Raw genomic sequence first — 22,627 nt, forward strand, 5'->3', positions numbered from 1 at the left:
TAATTCATTAGTGGTGGCCACACAGCTATTCGATCAAAACCACACAATAAAAACCGAACGACGATGCCCACTTGCGAGATCGAATGGATATTTTTTAAAAAAATCCAAAAAAAATACTTTCAATAAAATCCCTGCGGAATGTAGTTTTAAAGAGAATAGTTTAAAAAAAAATTGTACGTGGCGCGCAGTATACTGAGGAATCTTCCATATTCTCCAGTTGCAGTCAGTGCAAACAGTAAAATAAGATTCGATCCCTTTCGGTTTCCCCGGAGGACGATCGAATCCGTACATGATAGAAGTATGATTAGCCCAATCTCCATATCTGGACAGTCGTATAAGACGAATGCAAGTAAAAATGATTTGATCTATCTCTGGAAAGAATAATTAAACTCAAAGTGAAGATAATCTATTGTAATAAAAGTATCAGAATTAACAGACTACATGACAAAAGATTACCCGCACATACCTAGTCTGGGATGTTCGGGAAGATTGATCGAGTCCATGTCAGCGTAGTGAGTTCCCTATAAAGTCGCATCGACGCACAGGACAACTAACTACTTTGATGATTAAATGGAACGAATGCTCCTAGGGTGATTACGTAGCAAAGGAAATGATAGATCCAAACAGTATAGGAATCCTCGTAAAGCCGCATCGACGTGCATAGGCCGTACTTTTTAGACTTACCCTCTAATGCTATTAACAATCTGACTTGAAATAGTTGTGATTCGTGGCCTTAGAACGTGCAGTGACAATCACAATGTTTTCCTCAACCCTCATGATATGTACTAGTCATCTCTTTTCCAGACAGTCAACTAACAACGATACAATGACAGGCAACAGATTCAAACCACTAAATTTTCTGATCAGAAGGGTGGGGTGTCTACTCGCTTTGGCACTCGGGTGCTCTCAACCTCGGCCAAAGAGGGGCATCTATAGACACCCCACCCAGGCTAGCATCTTGAGAGAACCAGGACAATCTGGGAATCATGATCATATCCTAAACCAAATCCTAATCTCAGCTTAAACCCTAACCCGAACCGTAAACCAAAAAATGAGCCCAACCAAACCCTAATCTCAGCCTAAACCTTAGACCTAGCCTAACCCAAACCCAAACCCAAACCTCGGCCTAAACCCTAAACCCAGCCTAACCCTAGCTTAAATCCTAATTCGAACCCTAAACCATCACCTAAGCCAAAGCGTACATGCAAATCAATACAAGCTCTAAAAACACACCCGACCATTTGAGCCTAAAAGCTCGAAAGAAGACTTCCAGACGAGCTAGCACACCACCATTGATCAAAGCCCGGACCAAACGTAGCCCGGGCAGTAGTAGGAATACCGTGGGTGGTAGTCTGACTGCTACCCCAGAATGGACAGGTGTCTCCTCCGAGCAACAGTTGTCTCTCGTCCCAAAGTCAACTTGCATATGGATTTACCCCTTCAGCCCACCTTATTTACCATTTCACCTACCTTCAAGAGCCAATGAGAGCATGCCACATGGCATTCCTCTCTTGTCAACCAATCCCAAGCTGCCATGTCAGCTTTTATCCCTTACAAGCCCAATAATTACCACAATGCCATCAGAAAAGGCTATAAATAGCCCTCTCCTCTTCACATTTTACACATAATAATTTCAAGAAAGAAAAAACTCTTCTCATTTCAAGGGAGAGAGGGAGAGAAAGGAAGAGAGTGAGGGTGAGAAGGAGCTCTCAAGCCTCTAAGTTCAGATTTTTCAGTTACCCCTTAGCTCCTCCCAACCTTCCCAACCCCACAAGCCTTGCTCGAATTGATCATGGTGCAGTCCATGTCTTAACCTACTCAAGATTGAGCCAAAGATCTTTTCATTTTATTTACATGCAAGCATTCATCATAACATCTCTTCCCTTCTCAACCCCCATGCTTCATTAGATACCTAGTGAACGTATGTTCTGTGACTTGCCGTACATCAGATCCTATCACATCAGAAATTTTTAGCGATCTAGTCCACTTTTCTGTACCTTTTTACATAATGTAATGACCCAGAAAATTTTGTGCCAAGACCCGAGTACTACCTCTATTTTTTCCTTAGAAGTTGTTTTTGGGGTAATTAGCGCTTAACTCGATTGCTTGTGAAATTTGCATCAATCACTTTAAATTGGATCTGCATGACTCAAAATCTGTAGAATAGTTAGTGTTATGTTACTCTGAAATCTGGGATTCATCGCTAAATCCAGTAGCTCTTGGGAATTTTTGAAAGCTTTGGATCAGACCTGGACCGCGCGTCGAAAGTCCGATAGCGATGATCCTAGGCTGTTTTGGTCACCATGTTGGACTTGACCATCACCTCAAAAATCAAGTCCAGATGATGTTCTGGGTCGATTTGATTGAGTCCGGAGTGAAGACTGTGAGAACGGTTGGAAATTAAATAAGATTTTATGAAATCAGAGTCGTGTCGCTTGCACGACGATTTTAAGCAATCTGACCATTGAATTTTGACCCAATTTCACACTCTGATCAGGGAAGGTGGCCCAGGCATGTTCTTATGCTTGTGGACCTGATCGAGTTTCGGTGACCGTTGAATTGAGTGTGGTACGCCATGGCTGATCTGAAGATCCGATCGGTACAAAAACTCAGTTTGACCTAGATCCATGGTCAGTGAGCTTAAGTCCGACCTTTCGTGGTTATAGGTCCACCGGAAGTGCTTCGTTGGATCGAGAGAGGCCTGTTTTGGTTATACCCTAAGTCTACCTTGGCACTGGGGTTATTTTCATCAATGTTAGGCCTATTTATAGACCTTAAAACCCTAGCTCTCTTTTCCATACGAATTTCCTAACCCTAACTAAGAAAGAGAGAGGAAAATAGAGAGAAAGTGAGAGAGAAGTTGGTGAATCATCTTAGATTCTTTCCTATTCTTCTTCATCCTTAAACCTTCACTTTTGAATCGTTATTCCGACGATTCTGAGTTCATCTTTAGGTAAGTTAGCCTAACCCTAATCTGTTTTAGAGCTTAGAATAGTCTTTGTGTTGTTGTAGCTCATTTCTATTCTTGTCTTAGGTTGTCCTGTCGCCGTTGACAAAGACATATCGTCTGAATCAGTTCAGTGTTCTATTTCTGGTTTAAGGTGCGGGCTTTAATCGTATAGGTTATGGTTTTCAAGGCTTTCAACGCCAGTGAATGGTTTATTCTTGTTATGGATGAGATTTCGCATGCCAAATGTTATGTTTATTTTGCGTTCCTGATATGCATGTGTTACATTGAGATTTGTGCATTCTATGTGTATGTACAAAGTACCGTATACGTATAAAATATGAACATGTGATTGCCATGATTATTTGTCGTGTACTTATGCTAACTGTATGTGCGACAACTCCTTGGTAAAAGGAAATTGTCTAAATGTGTGTATTTTAACATACGTCATGTATGTTGTACTATGTATTCTAAGTGTTTGTATAAATGCCTGAATGAACTAAAGTGTAATATATTGTACTATTTGCAGGCATTGAGAAGCAATTCTCAACACTCCTAGTGATGTGTATGATTTACTGCATGCTAGTCATATTCCTTGTTGTTTAATTTCAAGTCTTACTTATGCTTAAATCCATGTTAAGTTGATATTCTTCAATGCTTACATACCACATGATTTGAGTTATTGCTCCATTACTATTCTAAATTGTTGTTATCGATATCTGTTGTAGTAGAATGTGTTTGGGACTATGATTAGTCTAGGAAATCGGTAATCGGCCTTAAGTTCGTGGCTGAGGTTGCTTTCGCCATGTAGGACGTGATTAGACGAACCCGAGTCGTATTAGAGTTGTTGGCAGTGGTTTGGCCACGCGGAGTATTTGCACACTCTATGTCATTCAACCCAACGTGCGCTTGTGCTAGCCGAGTTCGTCAAGTAACCCGATTGTCCGATGTAAGTTCACCATGTATGGACGCTATTGTTTGAATCTAGAGTATCGAACTTACCAATGAAATCCTGTTAACCATGGTACCTTGATCCACTAAGACTCATGAACCGGACATGGTGGTATGGGACACCATGGTCGAGCTGTCGGCCTACGCTGGGGTGACGAGCCTCCCCGTAGTGACCAGTGAGCAACCAAACTCGCGAGCCGATTATGGTGGTATGAGACACTATATTCTTGCTGTCGGCCTACATTGATTGGTGATGAGCCCTTTGTAGTGACCTCGAATGTGCCTGGATACCGCATTGAGGTGACGAGCCTTATTGTGGTAACAAAGGTATGATGGGCGTGCATTGATTGGTGATGAACCCTTTGCAACGACCTAAAACCATATGATCGTATAAGATGCCTAGAACTGACGACCCTAGAATGGATCATTGTTTGGATGGTGATATGAGGAAGGTACCTTAGCTTCCCAATCCTGCTATATGAAAAGGACTAATAACAACTTGGTAATCATGTTCATGCACCGCATTTGCATGTGCTTTGAAGACGTGGCGCACTTTGAGGTGATGTCATGCGTAACGTAAGATGAAGACGCTGAGGGTGTATGCGCGAGGGCACGCATCATTCTTCATACATCCTTACATTTAACAAGAGTACTTAGGACATGTTTAATTGATCTGCTTTATCATTACCGCTTGATTGAACTGATAACATGTTAACCTTTGCTATATTGTTCCACTGAGTTGATCACTCACTCCCACGTTCTGGACGGTGTTAAACACCCACCAGACTCTGTCTTAGTTGCTGATGTTGCAGATGTTGATGCAACCTTTGAGGCAGAGCCGAAGATTGAGGATGATGAGGCTGCATTTTCCTTCATGCAGTTTTCAGGCGGGTTCTAGTGAGCCTTGTTCTAATGCGTGGGATTCTGGGATTTCTTTTGGGATTAAATGATGTAATTTGATACTTATACTTTTGATAGCAACACTTGTATTACGACCTGGTATGTGTATGTATTTCAGGAATTTGCACATGTACACATATATTTCTTTAAGTCTTCCGCTTGCTTTCTTCACTTATCCCTGAATTATATCTGCAATTTGGCTTAATTTATTTCATGTTTTATGCACTAATATAGACAACATACATCCATCATTAAATATGTTGCATGAGTGATGTTTGGAACTCGGGAGCTGAGTTATGCTCGACCTCCGAATTTCAGGGCGTTACAAGTTCGTATCAGAGCATGATTTAGATTAAACCGGACCTGGGTTATGGTCACACACCACACACTGTCACCACGTTATTGTATTTGGGTGCGAGTTTATCATAGATTGTGTGTTTGTGTTCCGTTGCTTCTATCGACGAAAGTTTACTGAAAACGATCGCCGAGATTGAGTCTGTGCTCTTTCCTGATCACACACAGCGACCCAAAATCTTTTTTAGACCATCTATTAACGAGTCTAGATGGTTTATCATCCCTTTTCAACCTTTCAATCTTCAAGAAATCTCTGTTTGTATCAGATTTCTACCCGATTGGCCCGATAGGCGTCGAATCATGCAAAGGGGCCGATCGGTGCATTTTCAGTGGGGCCCAGGGGGGATCCACATCATTTTGGAGCTAAGGGACCAGGAGGACCTCGCCCAAATGGCGAGTCATCGCCGGTTCGGCGAGGCCTCGCCGATCAGCGGGCCAGGCTGGGCGGGTCGGCTCAGGCCGACGAGTGTATGGCCTAGTGTGGCCCACCCTTCCACGGTTTGCTAATTGAAATCCTTTCTATACCCTACTTCCTTCATAATCCTCTCTCCCAAGCTCTCCTTTCCTTCAAGTTCTTCTCCAAACTCCTCCAAATCTCTTTCAAATCTCCTGCTTCTTCCATTTTCGTGCAAACCCTACTAACCCATCTCAAAACCTCACCTCCCATTGCTGTTTACATTTCCTTTTCTTCTCATTTTGGCTCTCAAATCCTCCTTTGGGATCTCAAGTGTGTGGAAGCTTCACCATCCTTCCTATTTCTCTCTTTCTCTCATTTCTCATGGCCCTCTTTGAGTTTATCACGGCCATCTTTTCCATCTCCACCCTTCTTTCTTTGATGGGGATGAAGAGAGCGCCCATGGATGAAGCAGGGCCTAGCCGCCCAACCCGTGCATGGAGGCCGAGAGGTGCCGCCGCAAGCACGACCGCCGCTCGTGAGTTTCAGACCAAGCGGGACCTTGAACCTCAAGCTCCCATTGGAAGAACCTTGTTGGCGGAGCTATCGCATGGAGTCTATGAAGGCCGTAGAGTCCTTTTTGAGGCTCATATTGATCCGCGGCTGTTTAGCGAGTTCTTGTTGTTGGAGCGTCTGGAAGGGGCTGGTTGGTGTCCCTTGTTTGAGGGCGAGTATTACGAGAATGCAAGAACTGTTTGAGCTTTTTATGCCAATATTCGTGATCCTTCGCTGGAGCCTCTGAAGTTCAAGATTCCTTGTGGTAGCGGTCGGGAGGCCACGGTCAACGTCGCTTTGATATCCCGACTCCTAAATGTGCCACTTGGTGAGGTGCATGCCAGTGAGAAGAATGTGAACAGTATGCGCAAGAGGGATCGTCGCACCCGGTTCCTGTGTGATCGTCTGGTCGAATCGTAGCCTAATTGAAGTCTTCTAACTACCTACATGACGGATGACTTCCACTTGCTTCACCACATGTGTACATTCAATGTATATCTAAGGTGGAGTAACCGCAGCGAGTGTACGCGCTTGATGGTAGATTTTCTGTATCAGGTGGGGCAAGAAGCGAAGTTGTGTGTGCCGACGTACATCTTGCGTTAAATTATCCTTATCGCTCGTTCGACTAGGAGGACTGAATTGCTTCCATTTGGCCGACTTATCTGTAAGCTTGCTCATGAGTTTGGCTATAGGCTTGGAGCAGAGAAGCCGCTTCCTGTTCGTCATATTAATCTGACGACCCTTAAGCAGATGGAGATTGGTCCTCGTCGACAGGCCTCAGAGAGTGAGGATGAGTCAGAGAGTGATGAGGATGAGAGTTATGCTGAAGGTGGTGCTGAGATTGAAGAAGAAACAGAGCAGGACGAGGAAGAGGTTGAGGCATAGGATAGGAGTGAGAGCTCTCCTCCTGTGGCACCAAAGCAGAGCGCAGATTAGGCTACCAGGGATGCCCATATTGCTCGGCTTGAGGAAGGGCAGGCTGTTCTACGCCAAGATATTATGGATCTTCGAGGCCTTGTGAAGCAGAAGTTTAAGAAGGTGACTCGAACTCTGAAGTCTATCCTGTGTTGCTTATAGGATAAGGGTGCCCCGCCTCCATCTCCTGATTCCGACGAGTAGTTGTCGTTGTAGTCGTCCTTTGCTTTGTTTGTTGTTTCTTTCTGTGTGTAGCCATTGTTGGCTTTGTAGTTGGAAGTTGTTTGTTATTGTTTGAAGTTTTAGATGTTGTAGTTCACATGCTTTCCTTGTCGTGATTCATGTAATGTTACACTACTGTATTGCGACAATTTTGTTAAATGGAATGCATGTTGTTTATCTTTGAAGTTGTGCTGTGAATGCTGTGTGGATGGATTATGTGGACGTAGAATCTTACAGGTTGCATCCTCTGTTGAATGTAGGCTATGCCTCCTAAGGGTTAGAAGACTTCGGCCCGTCTCTCCTTAGTTAAGTCACTTGTCGGGGTTCCTCCCCTGAGCGATAGCCAGTCAGATCCACAAACGGGCCCGTCTCATGCCGGTGTTGGGCCGACACCTATGGCTCCTCCAGTCACACCTTCGGTTCCTGAGCCGAGCCATACATCTTCGTCTGCTTTGCCTACTGATAGGTTTGAGTAGATGATGCTGTTGATGCAGAGCAGCAGATTCAGCAGCAACAGCAGCAGCAGCAGTTCTTATCTTCCATGGCTGACATCTTTGCTCAGTCAGTGAGGGCGTCTCCACCTGCTTCACCTATGCCCTCATCTGGGAGTGCCAGTGCGAGCGGCACTTTTAAGCGATTCTAGCGCTTACGACCTCCCACATTTGCGGGTTCTCATAGACCCGAGGAGGTCGACTATTGGATCGATAGCATCTCTAAGATGCTGAGACCACTGCATTGCTCTGAGGTTGAGCAGGTCGAGCTTGCTTCCTTCATGTTTGAGAAGGGGGCCAGTCTATGGTGGGACAGTGTTCTTCGCATTATCGAGGAAGGATTTGAGTGGTCGTGGCAGGTGTTTGAGGCACGCTTCCATGAGAAGTATTTCCCGGTTACGTACCGGCATGAGAAGGAGAGTGAGTTCCTTCGCCTCCGCCAGGGAGGGCTGTTGGTGACGGAGTATGAGAACTGGTTCACTGAGCTAGGTCGGTATGTTCCTTTGATTCTGGGCGATCAGCCGATGAGGATGCAGCACTTTTCTGAGGGATTGAGGCCTGAGATTCGATCGAAGATATGCTGTGCTAGCATTTCTTCCTATGCGGAGTTGGTGAGCATGTCCTTGCGAGTAGAGCAGGATGGGGATAGGTCGTCCCGTATGCGAGCACCTATGGTTCTTACGCCGTAACCTGACTTTCAGGGTGCACCTTTTCTCGGCAAGTGGCTGCGGGCAGATTCTCCTCCTAGGCGTTCAGCACCGCCCGCTCAGCAGATGCGAGCTGATCTTCGCTGTTTGTATTGTGGGAAGATGGGGCATTTGGATCGTTTTTACTTTTCGCGTATGCGGGCTAGTGGTTTTACTCCACCGTAGAGGATTAGCTGTCCGATACCTCAGGTTATTTCACCTCCACCTCTTCGTTCAGTGCCAGCTCATCGATCCTTCAGACCTGCAGTACCTAGCTTCAGGCCACCTCAGCGGCCCATGGTTCCTCCGCCGAATCATCAGCAGTAGGCTCGAGTTCATGCGCTCTCAGCTAAAGCGCCTATGTCTGATTTGGTGCCGAGATCCTTCGAGGTTACAGCGCACATTGAAGGTATTCCCATTTCTATGTTGGTGGATACAGGGTCCACTACTTCTCTTATATTATATGCGGCAGTTAGGCGTTTGGGTTTGAGCACTGTTTCTATGCAAGGAGTGACGCTCACTACCACTACGGGGATTTCCTCTGCTATGAACAAGCATTGTATGGATTGTTTGGTTGATCTAGGAAGTGGATCAATTCGTGTTGATTTCTTTGTCCCACCTCTTTTTCATTACGATGTTATTATGGGTATGGATTGGCTCACGAGGATGCGAGCAGAGATTGATTGTGAAGCAAGATCAGTGACAATCCATGGACCTGAGGGCAAGACAGTTACTTTCCCAGTTTAGGTCAGTTACCCTTTTTGTCTTGATTATTATACTTCTCTGTTGGAGAGTATGGCTGAATCGGTGTTTGATAGCACACCGGTCGTTCGGGAGTTTGAAGATGTGTTTGAGTCGATTCCTGGATTACCTCCTCAGCGCGAGATTGATTTTACTATCGATCTCATGCCTGGTGCGGCGCCTATTTCTTTGTCCACCTATCATATGCTTCCAAGTGAAATGGAGGAGTTGAGGAAACAGATAGATGGTTTATTAGATTTGAGTTTTATTCGGCCTAGTGTGTCTCCTTGGGGAGCACCTGTCTTGTTTGTGAAGAAGAAAGATAGTTCCTTGCGATTATGTATTGATTATCGCAGGTTGAATCTGGTAACTGTGAAGAATAAGTACCCTTTGCCTAGGATTGATGATCTGTTTGATCAATTGAAGGGGGCACGATACTTTTTGAAGGTTGATCTGCAGTCAGGGTATCACCAGTTGCGCGTCAAAAATGAGGATGTACAGAAGACCGCTTTCAGGACTAGCTTCAGTCACTATGAGTTCCTTGTGATGTCATTCGGTCTTACGAACGCACCGGCCGTGTTCATGGATCTGATGAACAGGGTGTTTCGGCCATTCTTGTTCCGATTCGTCATTATTTTTATCGATGACATCTTGATATATTTTGTGAGCTGGGAAGAGCACGAGGAGCACTTAAGAGCGGTTTTGGATACTCTTAGGAAGAATCAATTTTTTGCGCAGTTCAAGAAGTGTGATTTCTGGAAAGAGGAAGTCAAGTTCCTGGGACATGTGGTGTTCAAGGAAGGGATAGCTGTCGATCTTGCTAAGGTAGCTGCATTGCAGGACTGGAAGCAGCCTGGTTTAGTTACTGAGGTAAGGAGCTTTCTGGGTCTTGCAGGCTATTATTGACGCTTCATTCAAGACTTCTCGAAGATTGCCAGACCGTTGTCGCAGTTGACACGGAAAGATTTGAAGTTTGCTTAGAATGAGAGGGAAGAGGAAGCTTTTCAAGAGCTGAAGGACAAGGTGACATCCGCCCTTGTGCTAGTATTGCCAGAGTAAGGGGTTAAGTATATTATATATACTGACGCCTCTTGCGTTGGTCTGGGTTGTGTCCTTATGCAGAAGGACAGGGTGATTGCTTATGCTTCGCGTCAGTTGAGGAAACACGAAGAGAATTACCCTACACACGACTTGGAGTTAGCAGCTGTCATTTTCGCATTAAAGCTCTGGAGACATTACCTCTATGGAGAGGAGTTCGAGCTCTTTTGCGACCACAAGAGCCTTAAGTATATTTTTACGCAGCGTGACTTGAATATGAGGCAGCGCCGATGGATGGAAACATTGAAAGACTTTAAGTTCGATGTTTCATACCATCTGGGCAAGGCGAACCTTGTGGCAGATGCGTTGAGTCGCAAGAAAGCTATTGAGTTTGCGGCTCCGCTGATGATAGCAGAGTGGGATATGTTGGAGTTTGTGCGAGACTTTGAGCAGAAGCTTACAGTGGAAGAGCCATATGAGGTTATCGCACACATTCGTGTACAGCCCCTTATCGACGAGAAGATCGTTGCAGCTCAGGCAGATGATGAGCTTTTGGCGAAGATGAGGAAGCGGGTTGGTACAGATGAGAACTCCGACTGGAGTGTTAGTTCTGATGGGGGCCTACGATTTCGTGGCCGGTTATGTGTTCCTGACATCCCTGACTTGAGATGGGAGGTTCTCGAGTTAGCCCATAGTTCTAAGCTTGCGATGCATCCAGGTAGCACGAAGATGTATCAGGATATGAGAAGATCTTATTGGTGGGACAACATGAAGGTCCATATTGCTGAGTTTGTCTCTCGTTGTCTCATATGCCAGCAAGTCAAGGCAGAGCATCGCCGACATCCTAGGTTGCTTCAGCCCATGCCCATAGCAGAATGGAAGTGGGACTTCATCTCTATGGACTTTATTTCTGGGTTGCCGAGAACGAGGAAGGGATATGACTCTATTTGGGTGATAGTCGACCGATTGACGAAGTCGGCTCACTTCTTACCGATCAGAGTCACAAACTCTGCAGACGAGTTGGCTAAGCTGTATATCAAGGAGATTATACATCCGCATGGAGTTCCCTTGGAGATTGTGTCTGATAGAGACACGCATTTCACATCTATCTTCTGGACTCGTATTCAGGAAGCGATGGGTGTGAAATTGAAGTTCAGCACCACGTTTCATCCGCAAACAAATGGGCAGACGGAACGCGTGAATCAGATCCTGGAAGACATGTTGCGGGCTTGTGTTTTGGATTTCAAGGACAGTTGGGATGATTGTTTCCAGTATGTAGAGTTCGCGTATAATAACAGTTTCCAGGCGAGTATCGGCATGGCTCCCTATGAGGCGTTATATGGTCGCCCGTGCAGAGCACCGCATTGCTGGGCAGAAGTTGGCGAGCGTAGTTTGATTGGCTCGGAGTTGGTGCAGGCGACTTCAGAGAAAGTTGACATCATTCGACGTCGACTTCTGACAGCCCAGAGTAGGCAGAAGAGTTACGCTGATATGAGCCAGCGACCGCTTGAGTTTGAGGTTGGAGACCATGTATTTTTTAAGGTCTCTCCTATGAAGGGAGTTCTGCGGTTCAGAAAGAAGGAAAAGCTCACGCCGAGATTTATTGGTCCATTTCAAGTTCTGGATCGAGTGGGAGCAGTAGCATACCGCCTTGCTTTGCCCACACCTCTTACGGGCGTGCATAACGTATTTCATGTTTCTATGCTGAAGAAGTACGTTCCTGATCCTTCGCATATTATCAGTTGGGAGCAGGTGCAGTTAAGTGAGGATGCCACATATGTACTACGACCAACGCGTATTCTCGACAGGAAGGAGCAGGTATTGCATAACAAGGTCATCCCTCTTGTGAAGGTGCTATGGACGCATCATAGTGAGAAAGAGTCTACTTGGGAATCTGAAACTGAGGTTAAAAAGAGCTACCCTTAGATCCTTGAGGAATATGAGAAGCTATGAATTTTGAGGACGAAAATTTTCTTTAAGGGGGGTAGATTGTAATAACCCAAAAAATTTTGTGCCAAGACCCGAGTACTACCTCTATTTTTTCCTTAGAAGTTGTTTTTGGGTTAATTAACGCTTAACTCGATTGCTTGTGAAATTTGCATCAATCACTTTAAATTAGATCTGCATGACTCAAAATCTGTAGAATAGTTAGCGCTATGTTACTCTGAAATCTGGGATTCATCGCTAAATCCAGTTGCTCTTGGGAATTTTTGAAAGCTTTGGATCGGACCTGGACCGCGCGTCGAAAGTCCAATAGCGATGATCTTAGGCTGTTTTGGTCACCATGTTGGACTTGACCATCACCTCAAAAATCAAGTCCAGATGGTGTTCTGGGTCGATTTGATTGAGTCCGGAGTGAAGAGTGTGAGAACGGTTTTAAATTAAATAAGATTTTATGAAATCTGAGTCGTGTCACTTGCGGGACGATTTTAAGCAATCTGACCGTTGGATTCTGACCCAATTTCACCCTCTAATCAGGGAAGGTAGCCCAGGCATGTTCTTATGCTTGTGGACTTGATCGAGTTTCGGTGACCATTGAATTGAGTGTGGTCCGCCACCGCTGATCTGAAGATCTGATCGGTACGAAAACTCAACTTGACCTAGATCCATAGTCAGTGAGCTTAAGTCCGACCTTTCGTGGTTATAGGTCCACCGGAAGTGCTTCGTTGGATCGAGAGAGGCCTGTTTTGGTTATACCCTAAGTCTACCTTGGCTCTGGGGTTATTTTCATCAATGTTAGGCCTATTTATAGACCTTAAAACCCTAGCTCTCTTTTCCATACGAATTTCCTAACCCTAGCTAAGAAAGAGAGAGGAAAAGAGAGAGAAAGTGAGAGAGAAGTTGGTGAATCATCTTAGATTCTGTCCTGTTCTTCTTCATCCTTAAACATTCACTTTTGAATCGTTATTCCGGCGATTCTGAGTTCATCTTTGGATAAGTTAACCTAACCTTAATCTATTTTAGAGCTTAGAATAGTCTTTGTGTTGTTGTAGCTCATTTTTATTCTTGTCTTAGGTTGTCCTGTTGCCGTTGACAAAGACATATCGTCTGAATCAGTTCGGTGTTCTATTTCTGGTCTAAGGTGCGGACTTTAATCATATAGGTTATGATTTTCAAGGCTTTCAATACCAGTGAATGGTTTATTCTTGTTATGGATGAGATTTCACATGCCAAATGTTATGTTTATTTTGCGTTCCTGATATGCATGTGTTACATTGAGATTTGTGCATTCTATGTATATGTACAAAGTACCGTATACGTATAAAATATGAACATGTGATTGCCATGATTATTTGTCGTGTACTTATGCTAACTGTATGTGCAGCAACTCTTTGGTAAAAGGGAATTGTCCAAATGTGTGTATTTCAACTTACGTCATTTATGTTGAACTATGTATTCTAAGTGTTTGTAGAAATGCCTGAATGAACTAAAGTGTAATATATTGTACTATTTGCGGGCGTTGAGAAGCGATTCTCAACACTCCTAGTGATGTGTATGATTTACTGCATGCTAGTCATATTCCTTGTTGTTTAATTTCAAGTCTTACTTATGCTTAAATCCATATTAAGTTGATATTCTTCAATGCTTACATACCACATGATTTGAGTTGTTGCTCTATTACTATTCTAAATTGTTGTTATCGATATCTGTTGTAGTAGAATGTGTTTGGGACTATGATTAGTTTAGGAAATCGGTAATCGGCCTTAAGTTCGTGGCTGAGGTTGCTTTCGCCACGTAGGACGTGATTAGACGAACCTGAGTCGTATTAGAGTTGTCGGCAGTGGTTTGGCCATGCGGAGTGTTTGCACACTCTATATCGTTTAACCCAACGTGCGCTCATGCTAGTCGAGTTCGTCAAGTAACCCGATTGTCCGATGTATGTTCACCATGTATGGACGCTATTGTTTGAATCTAGGGTACCGAACTTACCAATGAAATCCTGTTAACCATGGTACGTTAATCCGCTAAGACTCATGAGCCGGACATGGTGGTATGCGACACCGTGGTCGAGCTGTCGGCCTACGCCGGGGTGACGAGCCTCCCCGTAGTGACCAGTGAGTAAGCAAACTCGTGAGCTGATTATAGTGGTATGGGACACTATATTCATGTTGTCGGCCTACATTGATTAGTGACGAGCCCTTTATAGTGACCTCGAGCGTGCTTGGATACCGCATTGAGGTGATGAGCCTTATTGTGGTAACGGAGGTATGATGGGCGTGCATTGATTGGTGACGAACCCTTTGCAACGACTTAAAACCATATGATCGTATGAGATGCCTAGGACTGACGACCCTAGAATGGATCACTGTTTGGATGGTGATATGAGGAAGGTACCTTAGCTTCCCAGTCCTACTGTATGAAAAAGACTAATAACAACTTGGTAATCATGTTCATGCACCGCATTTGCATGTGCTTTGAAGACATAGTGTACTTTGAGGCGATGTCATGCGTAACGTAAGATGAAGACGCTGAGGGTGTACGCGCGAGGGCATGCATCATTCTTCATACATCCTTGCATTAACAAGAGTACTTAGGATATGTTTAATTGATCTGCTTTATCATTACTGCTTGATTGAATTGATAACATGTTAACCTTTGCTATATTGTTCCACTGAGTTGATCACTCACTCCCACATTCTGGATGGTGTTAAACACCCACCAGACTCTGTCTTAGTTGCTGATGTTGCAGATGTTGATGCAACCTTTGAGGCAGAGCCGAAGATTGAGGATGATGAGGCTGCATTTTCCTTCATGCAGTTTTCAGGCGGGTTCTAGTGAGCCTTGTTCTGATGCGCGGGATTCTGGGATTTCTTTTGGGATTAAATGATGTAATTTGATACTTATACTTCTGATAGCAACACTTGTATTACGACCTGGTATGTGTATGTATTTCAGGGATTTGCACATGTACACATATATTTCTTTAAGTCTTCCGCTTGCTTTCTTCACTTATCCCTGAATTATATCTGCAATTTGGCTTAATTTATTCCATGTTTTATGCACTAATACAGATAACATACATCCATCATTAAATATGTTGCATAAGTGATGTTTTGGAACTCGGGAGTTGAGTTATGCTCGACCTCCGAATTTCAGGGCGTTACACATAAGCATCATTGTTAAAGCACAAAAAATATTTTATCTTTCTAGTGCACGAGTTAAAGTCATCTTGTGGTGTATGGATAAGCGTGCTAGTCTCCATCTTTGTTATGCGCCCCTCCTCTTGAAGAAAGCCTTATGGGCCACCTGGTATGAAGGACGGTTGTACTTTATCTTAAGGAAAGAAGGAGAGGAGGTGCATTGGAAGCCTTATCTTAAGGAAAGAAGGAGGGATGAATGTTGCTTTGTATTAAGGAAGTGGTTGAACACCACTATTCAAGGAAGAAGTGGGTGAACACCACTGTTTAAGGAAGAAGGTTGGGTACTGTCTTAAGGGAGAAGTGGTGGTGATCACCACTATTTAAGGAGTGAGGAGCCTGTGAGGCCTATAAGTACCCCTCCCCATGCCTATTTGTGTGTGTGTGTGTGTGTGGGGGGGGGGGGGGGGGGAGTGAGGATGAAAGATAGGTGGGCATTGTGGAGCATTGTCCGCTCCTCCTCAAGGGAGAGAAAAGTGTTGCGCAGTTGCGCGCATGCAATCTCAAGGGAGAGAAGGTGTTGCGCGGTTGCGCGCAATGGAAAGAGGGAGAGAAGACGTGTTGTGCATTGGTGCGCAATGGAAAGAGGGAGAGAAGTGGGTTGCACCATTTTGTGTGGAACCTGTCCTGAAAGATGGCTTTTGCACCACTCTGTATGGACTTCTGTCCTAAGAAGATAGCTTTGCACGCCACGTTATGTGCATCCTTGTCTTGATGCGAGGCTTTTTGTGCCACTTTTTGTGGAGGCCAAGAGGAGTTGCATGCCACTTTTTGTAGAGGCTAAGATGGAGTTGCGCCACTTTGAGTGGGCTATTTCCCTAAGAGAAGGAGTTATGCTAAAATGGGAAGGAGAGGAGTTGCGTGCTTGCACGCAACTAAAGGAGAGGTGCTGCACGCAGTTGTCCTGAAGGCTGGCTTTATGCTCTATTTCTCATGGATCCCAGTCCTGAAGGCTAGCTTTGTGCGCCACTTCTCATGGATCCTTGTCCTGAAGGCTGGCTTTGTGCGCCACTTCTTATGGATCCCAGTCCTGAAGGTTGCCTTTGTGCGCCACTTCTCATGGATCCCTATCCTGAGGGCTAGCTTTGTGCACCACTTCTCATGAACTCTTGTCCTAATGCATGGATTTTGCACCATTTTGAGAGGAAGCATTGTCCTAATGCATAGCTTTTACACTATTTTAAAAGGGACTCTTGTCCTAATACAAGGAGTTTTGTGCCACTTCTCAAGGAACTTTGTGCCCTCTCGTCCTGAGGAATAGTCTCCTGCGCCATTTCTTAAGGAGCTTGTGTGCTCCACTTCTGAGAAAGCTTGTGCGCTCTCGCCTCTGCTTGGGCTGTATATTCCCACCTTCAGATAAATGATCTCCACACATGTGGGAGTTCTATAAATACCCCTCTCTCATCTTCATTTGGGAAAGGCAGTGAGCAAGATAAATGAGAAAGAGAAGTGAGAGAGGAAAAAAATTAGAGAGTCACAAGGAGCTCATAGAGGAGAAAGAAGAGTCTGTCAATATGACTGAAAGGATGGATGGAAGGACGATCAATGCCTATCGTACAACCAAATCAAGGGCTTCAAGTTTGCACAACCCATTTGCCTTTGTGATGAATATCAAAAGCGTTGAAATGCTGCTAAAATCGCCATTAGACTGTCTTCTCTTTAATTCATTGTGTTGATTGATTGTACTCTATTTTCAAAATCAAGGGAAATGTGAGGATGTAAATGAACTCAGAATAGAATATTTTGTGATTATTGTTCTCTTATCCTTTCTTTGTTATCATTGAATGAATTCCCCCAAATTAAATGCATTTGTTTCTTATCGAAATAATCATCACATTTGCCTTCTAGACACATCGTTGGACGTATGCTCTGTGGCTTGTCGAAATCTCGGATCTTGCCACATTAGAAATCCACATGTGCCTAGTCCTACTTCAACTACATCATTCATCCCTTAAGATTTCCTTACCACACCAAGTAAAGACAATACATTTGTACGGGCAGAGAGGGTGCCTAACATATTCCCTTTTTGTAACCAAGGTCCCTTAATAGGAATTCCGGATCGCAGACTAGGAGTCAATTTAAGGTAGGAGAATCTTCGGATATTCCAACCTTACGTATTCTACGGGTTCTAGCCGACTGCGGGAGTTTGAGATTAAGTGGCTAGTGGCGACTCCAAACCAACGAGCAAGGTTACAAATCCCCCCACAACAACAACATAAGAAAAAGAACAAAAGCCAAGATCACCTAAGAACGCGAGCGCCGATCTCCCAGCGTTCATAGAGATCAAATGTTAAGTATGAAATAGAGATATTCACTAGGAAAAATAACTTCAAACTATAGAAAGTGGAGAGTAGAGGACTTCTAGTTAACAAGAGTTGTAACATGCACTCCTTGGTATTGAAAAGTGTCCGGCATATATGAGCGATTAAAAATAAGAAGAATTGGATGAAAGAGCGAAAACCTCGATCCAACTATGTTTGGTAGACAATGTCCTTTATGATGTCCTGAATCAGAAGACCGCCACACGACTTTAGAAGAAGTTAACTTGTATATGACAAAATCATTTTCAAATCATTTGTATCTAAAGAAGCAATTCTATAATATGAATATAGATGATGGGTCATATTTTAATGAAAACATCAACACATTCAATCAGATCCTTTATAAATTAATGAGTATGAAAGTGAAGATGGGCGAAAAAGATTAAGTCCTAATTTTGTTAAACTCCATTCTAGAGTCTTACGATAGCTTCATAGACATTATGTGTCATGGTAGAGAGACCATTAATGTTAACATTGTCATCTCAGCCCTTTGGTCGAGGGTGTTGAAAAAGAATGACAATACCACAATTCCTTCACGGATGTATTGGTAGCTAACGGAAGGAATTTAGAGCGGGAGAAGGGTAATTCATCGCATTTGTGGTCCAAGTTTAAGGGCAAGGGAAAGATAAAATGTTGGAACTATGGAAGACATAGACATATGAAGAAGAATTACCAGAATCTTAAAGCTCAAAAGAGAGATAAGGTAAATGAAGCACTGAAAGAGGCCAATGCAGCAGAGAGGAGTGAGGATATGGACACCAGTGATGTTTCGATAACATCTAAATACAACTGTCTCAATGAGGAGTGAATTTTGGATAAGAGGGCATCATACTACATGATCTTGCATCGGGATTGGTTTATCACGTACAACGAGCATGATGATGACTAGGTGTTTATGGGAAATGATGTTGCCTGTAAGGTTATTAGAATTGGATTGGTATATATCAGGATGTCTAATGGGATTGAACGCATCCTAATGTATGTGAGACATATTCCTGGCCTATGGAAGAATCTGATCTCTCTGTGTGCTCTCGAGGAAATTGTGTGTAAATTCACCAGTTTTGATTGTGTCCCGAAGGTTTCAAAAGGGGCATTCATGATGTTGATTACTTAGGGTTAGAATTTTTTGTTGTAATGCTTACTCTCATATACCGTCAGTTAAGATAGATAAATTAGACTAAAGAGCTAAGAAGTTGGCTATGGTGATAGTGTAAAGGGATACAGGCTATATCACCATGTCATAAGGAAGATTACGATTAGTCGTGATGTCAGGTTTAATGAGGATTCTTTGTTCCGTAAGGAAGATCACAGGAAATCAGAAAAATCAACAATGATGGATGTTAATATTGACAAGAATAAAACATAAGTTGAAGCTGAGTAGCAACAAGAGGTACATGAATAGGTGTAGTCATTTGTGAGGAGAAATCCACCTATAGATCACAGATTACCAGTGAGGTAAAGGGATGACTCGAGCATTGCATTTTCCCTTATTACAGATGAGGGAGATCCATCCACCTTCCAAGAAACACTAAGCGATCCAAATACTAAGAAGTTGATGATGGCGATGCAAGACAAGATGGACTCACAAAGATGATGGGGATCCATCCACCTTCCTTATGACTGGTGAAGCTTTTTGTTGGGCATAAAGTGATCGAGTACAAGGCAAGGTTAGTAGCAAAGTGGTATACTCAGAAAGAATGTATCGACTTCAGTGAGATATTTATGTTGGTTGTCAAGAAGGTATCTATTAGGTTTGTGTTAGCGTTGGTTACCCACATTGAGCTGGAAGATGGATATAAATACTGCTTTCCTACATGGAGAATTAGAAGAACATATATACATAAAGAAACCAGAGGGATTCAAATCAAATGGGTCAGAGAATAAGGTTTGTAAGTTGAGAAGGTCATTGTACGATATTAAATAGTCACCTATGTATTGTTACAAGAAGTTTGATACTTTTATGGTAAGTCGGTGGTTTATCAGGAATGAATATGATCAATATGTCTACTTTAAAACATTAAATAATGAAGAAGTCATTATATTAATATTAAATATTGATGATTTATCGCTAGTCCAAAAACATGTCTGAGATCAATATATTGAAGACCTAGTTATCATGGACATTTAAAATGAAAAATTCAATGATTACCAAAAAAATTCTTTACATAGACGTATATAGAGACAGACAGGGGAGTAGATTACAGTTATCTCAAGTGAAATACCTTGAGAAGGTATTGCTGAAGTTTAGGATGAACAATTAATGCTAAGCTAGTTACCACACACCATACTTCTTACTTCAAGCTTTCTTCAAAGCAAAGTCCCATTATAAATGAAGAAAAGTGGGTTATGTCTCGTTTGCCATATTCGAGCACAATTGACAGTTAGATATATGACATGGTCTCTATGAGACCGGATATTTCACATACAATTGGTGTTGTGAGCAGATACATTTCAAACTCCGACAAGCAATATTGGGAGGCAGTGAAATGGATATTTCGTTATTTACAGGGTACAACAGACTACGTCTTTACATTTCATAAATCAAAGGGAAAACTTATTAGTTATGTTGATTCGGATTACGCAGGAAATGTGGACAATAGAAGATCGACTTCTGGTTACTCGTTTGTATTAATAGGTGGAGTGGTTAGTTGGATGTCGAAGATTCAATCTGTGGTTGCTCTTTCCACAACAGAAGCTAAGTATATGATAGTAATGGAATTATTCAAGGAATGTGTTTAGTTATGTGGAATGGTGAACGAACTCGAGCTTTAACAGGAGGTCATACCAATTAATTATGATAGAGAAAACACGAACAATTTAAAAAAGAATTCGGTTTACTATTCTAAAACTAAACATATTGATGTTCATCACCCTTTTATCCTACAGGTATTTGAGGAAGGTAGTGTCACTCTAGAGAAGATCCATACGAGCGTGAATCCAGCAGATATGCTTACAAAGGTAGTTCCCACAGAAAAGTTCTGATTTTGTTCGACTTCTTTAGATATGGAAAAAATGTTGATGAAGACAGTATATGCACGAGAAGCAATGATGATGTTGAAGCTATGATGGAGGCGATTAAAGATGAATCTTAGAGCCGTGGTTCATGATAATTGAAGACACGGTAGAGATTGTTATCAGATGCCTTAAATTTATCTGTAATTATGTCTGTCGATGCCATCGACAGACCACTCGATCCCATCGATAGCCCATTCGATCCCATTGAGAAAATTCAAATTTATTCTAATTGCTCGTTAGACTGTTTTTAGGTCCAAATCAATATGATCGAATGTGGCTTCGATTCCATCAAAGAGCCTTCAATGGCAGTCAATTCTATCAATAGAAGCGCATGATTTTGCAAAATTGTGGGAATTGTTTCTTATTCTAGGTGCAACACTATATATGTACGTAATTGCGAGATTATAGTAATCCTAAGATATTTTAAGGAGGACTAATGTTTTTGGGAGCTTAGGAAATGTGAAAACGGGAGTTTTTAGATTATCGTATGTGATTCTATCTCTTAATCTTTTACTTTCATAGTGATTTGTTGTCATTTTGTGCCGTGGTTTTTTTCCACAATGATTTTTCTTATATGTAAAATCGTATGTGCTTTGTAATTGCTTAGTTTACATTTACTTAATTTCTTGTAATCTGAATTCAGGATTTGCTTATGCAGATTCCTAACAAGTATTATGAGAGAGAGAGAGAGAGAGAGAGAGAGAGAGAGAGGATTTTTCAATTTTATATATTATAGAATTGCCCCTGCAAGCTCTAATGGGTTGGGCTGACATCAAGCCTGATTAATGGCCTGTTTTACATGGTCCAAGTCCAGCCCGTTTGAGATGCGGGCTTGAATTTTAAGCCCAAGACACCCTCGGCCCTGATATGCTAGCCAAAACCCAGCCCAAGGTGGGCCAGGCCGATGGGCTATGCCAGTCCATTGACAGCCCAATATAGTCAATAAATGCCGTGCGACTGTAGTACGTTAGAGATCAGTGACAATCATCGTCAGCGCACACCACATATTTTCGAGGCCATCACTGGCCCACGTATACGAATCTGAGTTTTGGATTCCATCTGGGATACGGTTTGAGAATCTACCTAGTAGATTCCAAAGATGGGCCTTACCTGTACGAAGAAATGGAATTTTGGTGAGAAAATAAATATTTTTTATTCAATAAACACTGACACATGTGGCTCAGCTTTAACGGTTGATCAGTAGTTCCCGGTCAACACGCGTTAATGGTCTTGCATTAATGTCTGTTTGGATTTACTGAAAACAAAACGAAATTTCTACGAAAGTGCTAATTCCGTTTCCCTTCTAATTCCGGGAAAGAGCTCTCACCTGTACGAAGAAATGGAATTTTGGTGAGAAAATAAATATTTTTTATTCAATAAACACTGACACATGTGGCCCAGCTTTAACGGTTGATCGGTCAACACGCGTTGATGGCCTTGCATTAATGTCTGTTTGGATTTACTGAAAACAAAACGAAATTTCTACGAAAGTGCTAATTCCGTTTCCCTTCTAATTCCGGGAAAGAGCTCTCCTTTATTTCATTCGCATATTTAAGAAACTTAATTTTAAGAAAGTAATAAAAAGCGAGGAAAAATATATTTCTTTAAGAAATGACCCTATATTTGTGCTCCATCCTGGAGTTCCTAACACGTAAGAATATGGATTCATTAATTTTAAAGCAGCACACGTGATATATGCCTCATGTATAACATGTGCCACCATCATCTTCAAGCATCTAAATATATCTATATACCATACATGGACCACTGGACCACTGTGACAATGTACAAATTATACCACTTGTGCCACCTTTTATCTTTAAATGCTGATATACATAGTGTGTTAATCATATGCTATTATTGACTATCTTTAAGTGCCTTATCCAGACACACGCCGTTTATCTTAAGCACCTTACTTTTGTGTCACAGGTATAAAATATGCTTTTGTCTATCTTCAAG

Source organism: Magnolia sinica, chromosome 5 (assembly GCF_029962835.1).
Source record: "Magnolia sinica isolate HGM2019 chromosome 5, MsV1, whole genome shotgun sequence".
In the NCBI taxonomy this organism is placed as follows: domain Eukaryota; kingdom Viridiplantae; phylum Streptophyta; class Magnoliopsida; order Magnoliales; family Magnoliaceae; genus Magnolia; species Magnolia sinica.